This window comes from Silene latifolia, chromosome Y, assembly GCF_048544455.1.
Source record: "Silene latifolia isolate original U9 population chromosome Y, ASM4854445v1, whole genome shotgun sequence".
In the NCBI taxonomy this organism is placed as follows: Eukaryota; Viridiplantae; Streptophyta; class Magnoliopsida; order Caryophyllales; family Caryophyllaceae; genus Silene; species Silene latifolia.
This window is the reverse complement of record NC_133538.1, coordinates 228,167,118-228,173,630: the sequence shown is the minus strand read 5'-3', so window position 1 is coordinate 228,173,630 and position 6,513 is coordinate 228,167,118.

Genomic DNA, 6,513 nt, shown 5'->3' with positions numbered 1-6,513 from the left:
CAGGGACTCGATCGAATACTGTTGACCACCATCTTCACTCGATCGAATAGAAAGACTAGCAAAAGTCTTCTATCGAGATGCATATCACTGAATCAGGTCGTTTCTTCATTGTTTAGCTTCCGAGACCACTTCACGCTTCCCGAGGCATAGAAATTCTGCTCCAAATCTTCCATCTCCATAAATGCATGCTAAGGTGACTGAAAAGGGTACGATTCCGCTACTTTCGGGTCCGTCCCTGTAAATAAGGCAAACCAAACCAAAGTAGCCTATTCGGGGCATTTTGCAATATAAAACTACGAGAATTAACTGAAAATACGTGCAATAAAGACCAGAAAGGACTATGTAAAATGCACGTACCAAATCTCCCCAAACTGAGCCTTTACTCGTCCCCGAGTAAACTAAATGCAAACTAATTGAATGGAAAATAAAACTCAGATCTAACTACAAGTTGTCCACCTAAACCAATTTAATGCAAACAAAACTGACACTTATAGCCAAAATAGTCAAGTGCAAACGAGTTGTATGATGTTTATAAATAAGCTGAACTGTCGACCTTGAAAGATCTTTAATAAAGGACTCTCACGGGTCACTCTTCTCTCATGAAGAAAAGGGTAAGCATATGAATGTAAGAAGAGAAGAAAATTAGTCGCTCACCTAAACTACGACCCACATGGACATGCATGCAGCTAATATGATAGTGTAATACTACGGATTTTCTTAAGTTTAATACTCGACCGATTAGAGCCTACTCGGCCGAGTAGTGCTAATTGTGTAGCCTGTTTTGGTTCTACCGAGGAATACTCGGCCGAGTATGAAGAATACTCGACCGAGTAGAGGATACTCGGCCGAGTATATACTTTACTCGACCGAGTATCCGGTCTGGCGAGTGTTATTTCAGCGGTTTGATGCGGGAGTGTTCAGGGTTATTTAATATTCAAAGTTAGTTTCTAAAAGGTCATTTCAACCCTTATCATTTTACGATCACTCTAATCACTCCCTAATCATTCTTTAATCTCTTTGTGTGTGCAATTGTCATACTCCTTGCGTGTAATCTCTCATCCTATTGTTGGTAACTTTCATTCCCCATGTCATTTATGTTTTAGGGTTACTGTATATATGGAATTTGGGGAATAGAGAGGAATTGTGCAATGTGTAATTGTGCTATATGGTTATTGTATAGGAGAAGACTGTTGGAATATGTGTCCTCCGACAATAATGCGATCACAACTGTTGATCATGATGATCACATGTTTAAGTCTAATTTTAAAGAATACAATTGGGAAGTATTTTACAGTCAACTGGTCAACATATATCGGTAATGATTGGCTGACTAGAGTTTAACATTACTGTCGTGCGACGGTGGTGATCAGTTGATCCCCTAGGTCATACCTAAAAGATAATACTCTTAATTGATCATTTAATTAATCGTATAACGTTACGAGTTATTTAAAAATAATTGACGGATATTTTGGAAGAAAATTTACGTATCTCATTATAATCTGATTAAATAAGATACGGTCTAGGTAATTGAATTGTTTCACTACTTAGATGAAATAATTGTTTAAGGAAACAATTAAATTTGAATGAATTATTATAAATACAAGTTATTATGATTTATAATTGGTAAAATATTTTGGTACAAGTAATTATGAATTACTAAGTCGATTTTTGTATATGACGTATTTTTAATAATACGTTGATTTTTAATATGTTAAAAATACATAACAATTTTATGTAACATGTGACATGTGACATATTGATAAATTGATAAAGATAAAATGGAATCCATTTTATCCTCAAATGGACCGAAATATTGGGTGTGATTAACAATTTATATAATGTTAATTAAGACTAGTGGAATACATGATTATTTCTCTATAATAGGCATGCATACCTAGTGTCTTTTGTGGAAGAGCACCAAGCCCATGCATTGGCTATCCCACACCCTCCTACCCGGATCCCCTAGGAAAGAACAAAGGGGTTTTTGCTTAAACTTTGATCATTTCACTACATGCTTTAGTGTATGATTTATAATATTCATTCTATCATCCAATATTATTTTTAGAGAGATAAAAATAATTTTTCTTCCTTCTTCTTCCTCTTGACCGAAATCCAAGAGGATCAAAATATTTTTGGCTCTTTTATTTAAGATTAATATTATTCTAGTTTTGATAATACTAATTTTATTAAGGGTATTTCTTGGGTATTAATCCTTGGGAGAGATCCTACACTTGGGTCTTTGTTCATCCATTGAGGAAAGCACAAGAACAAGAGAGAAGGAGATCTCTCTTGTGCCCTTATAAACCGAAAATCACAATGTAAGATGAACATTTCTTCTTTATATTGTTTATTAGTTTGCATGCATAAGATCATTTATTAATTTTATGATAAATTAAATTGGAACATATATGAATATGTTAGTATATAGATCTACTTTTTCTTCAATTGGTATCAGAGCCATGGTTGTTTTCATGCAAATCGGTTAAAAGTTTTTCCGAGTTATAAAGATTAACATATAAAACTTGTATAATTTGTCTTATTATGATATATCACGAAATTAATTTATAAATGTTAAAATTTCTGGTCCTAAAATGTTTTTTAGGATATTTTGGTTATTTTATGGATTTTTGTTGTTCATATTACATAATAATGGCATTAAAATATGATTTTATGAGTATAAATGTCATTTTCGGACTAAAAATACCTAAACTTCGAATTTTCTAGTGATTTTTGGATATGTTGTCACATATTTTATTTTGAGATAACCTGTAAATTTTCAAAATTTTTGGACTTTTATGCTCAAAAAATTGATTTTTCATTATTAAAATCGATTTTAGGTGGAAAATAGGTTAATATGAGATAAATTTCGAATCTGGTCATAGAAATTTAGTATATTGTCACATGAAATTTTACAAGATGTGTGTAAAATAATAGGCTATATTGAAGTCCTTTTGCATGATTTATGGATTTTTGAAGAAAAATGGCATGAATAGTGACTTAATTAGTGAAAAATTAATAAAACATACTCCATGACTAAGGAAAAACGTCCTATGTTGCATTTTATTACCTTTTTCAGATCTAAAAATTGAAAAATTGGTGAATATATTTTTTCTCATGTTTTTATGTTTTTTAATTAAAACCGAGAAACCACAACATTGTTTTTCCGGAAAAATTTCGAAATTTTTAACCTATGTTTTTGAACATTATGAGTGTCATGGTATTTTTCCAGAATGTTCATGAGTTTAAATTTCAAATTTTGAATTTATTTGAAATTTTGTGATTTATTTGAAGTTTATAGCTTATTTTGTATTTTTGGTCCATTAATAAACAATTTTTAGAAATATGAGTTAATTATGGTCAAATAATTAGAGAAGACTAAATATTGATTCCTAAGAGGTTAGGGTAATTAACTTATGTATAAATATGAATTTATGTAATTTTTGTGATTATAAAATGTTGAAATCACGCAAATCCGTAAAAACCGAGTAATATACGATATTGGCTATTTAAAGGCGATTTAGCATAAAATTGGACATGTTCATACACATTATAATGCTGCATTTTTTTTATGATTGTCATAATTTAATTTATGTAATTTTTGAATTATGTAATTTTTACTTAGTATGGCCTTAGATTTTAATTGGTATTTCCCGAAATGTATGGGAATATCGATTCGGTTGTAATTTATTGTGATCTCGTATCACCGTTTTGTAATTTAATAGATTTATTTTATTTTAGTTACAAATGTATAATAGGAAATTATGTAATTTGCTATGTAATTTAATTTATCTCGGAGTTCCCTAAGACGGATTTCTTCAAGATGGCGATACATAAAGACGGTGTTACCTCGAGATACGTGCCACAACCGAAGTTCAAGCGACCAATGGAGTTGGTTTCCGAATATGTAATAGTTAATTAGATTTTCTTTTTAGGAAGGCCATACTAGGATTTATTTACTTTTATGCTTTGCATTTTATTTATATGTCACATGCATCGCTAAATCGCCATAACTAAAACATGCATCATCTTTTTATCGAGTCCATCGACCGTGTCAATTAAAATTATCGGAGTTCACCGCTTTAGTTCACTTAAAACGTGATAGATAATAAATTGACATGACCTCTCGCTAAAACAATTAATTGAGACATAGCCTTACCAAATAGTAGAAACCATGAAAACCTATTTCGCGAGGGAGTGCACTCGGCCATCCCGGGGTACAAACCTTGTTACGTAGGGGAAGTGGGTGATGAATGTCAATCCACCGAATTTGTGTTGATGAGGGTTTCATCTGCCATCCCGTGCCCAAATTAATGTGAATTTGGATCATGGACACATTTATTCGAAATTTGGGTTGACCTCAATGGAAGTATTCGTGACCGTAGTCTCATGTGTTCCGGGCTATAGATAAACATTAGAGTAATTTTATCGACCAAGAGTTCTAAAAGTAGAATCGATTAAACATTAATCCACCGAATTATATTAATAAGGGTTCCATCGGCTATCCCGTGCCTAAGTTGATATGAATTTGGGTCTTGGAATCATTTATAATAGTTGGGTAGAGGTCACTATTTAAATGTTCATATCTTGTCAATTTTTACAAGTATGATTTAAAAAGACAAATGTTAATATTTCCTTTTCCTCCATACTAGTAGTTCATTACAATGAATCCATCAAATGCTACCGCACCGATAAATATTGAGTCTTACCACAATGTTTTTGACGACGTTTGCTCCAACAATGATTTCGACACTACTAGAGAACTTCATTTTGGGATTGGTTTGGATGGAAACCTTAACTTCATCACTTCTTCTAAACCACCTACTACTACTAGATCTCGCGTGAGCCCGTCTCAGGAAGACTACCTCATACAATCTATAGGGTCTTTGTCTCTGGAAGATAAAGATGCCAAAACTAGTGGGAGCTCAAGCAATCAAGCTCTTGCTTCAAAGGGCAAAAAGTTCAAGAAGAAGGGAAAGAAAATCAAAAACTTCAAGCAAGTTAATGATGAGTGCCATTATTGCTATGGCATGAGACATTGGCTTAGGAATTGTCCCGTGTATTTGCGAAATATAAGGGAAGGAATCATCACTCCAAAAGGTAAAATTCCTAAGGAAATTTATGTTATTGATATAAATTATACTTCCACTACGATATGGGTACTAGATACCGGTTGTGGTTCTCACCTTTGTAATCATTTACAGGGTTTAAGAGATGTGAAGAGGCTTAGCAAGGAAGATGTGGATCTACGCCTTGGAAATGGAGCTCGAGTAGCGGCCGAATCCAAAGGAACTTATGTTCTAGCTTTGCCTAATGGATTTGAGTTGTATTTACATAATTGTTTTTATGTGCCTACACTCTCTAAAAACATTATTTCAATCGCCATGCTAGACATGGACGGTTTTTGTTTTGTCATTAAGAACAATCGTTGTACTATTTCAAGGAATCATTTGGTTATAGGCCAAGCTTCTTCCATCAATGGCATTTACATTTTAGAGACCTCAAATCCGACTAATGATATTTATAACATTCAATCAAAAAAACTCAAATCAAGTGACCCAAGTGAAGCGTTCATTTGGCATTGTCGATTAGGTCACATAAACGAGAATCTCATCAAAAGATTAATTTCGACTAATGTGATTACACCATTTGATTATCAATCATATGGTACATGCGAATATTGCCTACTTGGCAAAATGACTCGTAATCCTTTTAGTGGTAAAGGGACACGAGCTAGTGAACTATTGGGACTCATACACACCGATGTATGTGGACCAATGAGTATCACCGCTCGTGGAAATTATGACTACTTTATAACCTTCACCGACGACTTGAGTAGACATGGGTATGTCTATTTAATGAAACATAAAAGTGAAGCGTTTGAGAAATTCAAGGAATTTCAAAACAAAGTAGAGAACCAATTGGACAAAAAGATAAAAGCACTACGTTCCGATCGTGGTGGAGAATATCTTAGCGTTGAATTCGATTCACACTTGAAAAGTTGTGGTATTATATCACAACTTTCTCCACCCGGAACACCACAACTCAATGGTGTTGCCGAAAGGAGAAATCGAACCCTACTTGATATGGTTCGATCAATGATGAGTCAAACCGATTTACCAAACTCGTTTTGGGGATTTGCGATTCAAACCGCAATTATATCTTTGAATAATAGTCCCACTAATGCCACCGGAAAAACTCCATTTGAAATGTGGAAAGGAAGAGTTCCTAATCTATCCTACATGAAAATTTGGGGATGTGATGCTTACGTCAAGACCAAGAATGACAACAAGCTTGCCCCAAGATCTGAAAAATGCACCTTTGTAGGTTACCCCTCGAATTCTCGAGGATACTACTTCTACAAACCTCAAGATAACAAAGTGTTTGTGTCTTGCGAGGCTGTCTTCTTAGAAAGAGACTTTATTTCTAAGAGACAGAGTGGGAGAAATTTTGAACTTGACGAAGTTCAAAAGCCACAAACCGAGGTAGAGACGCAAGAAGATGTTCCTTCGTCGT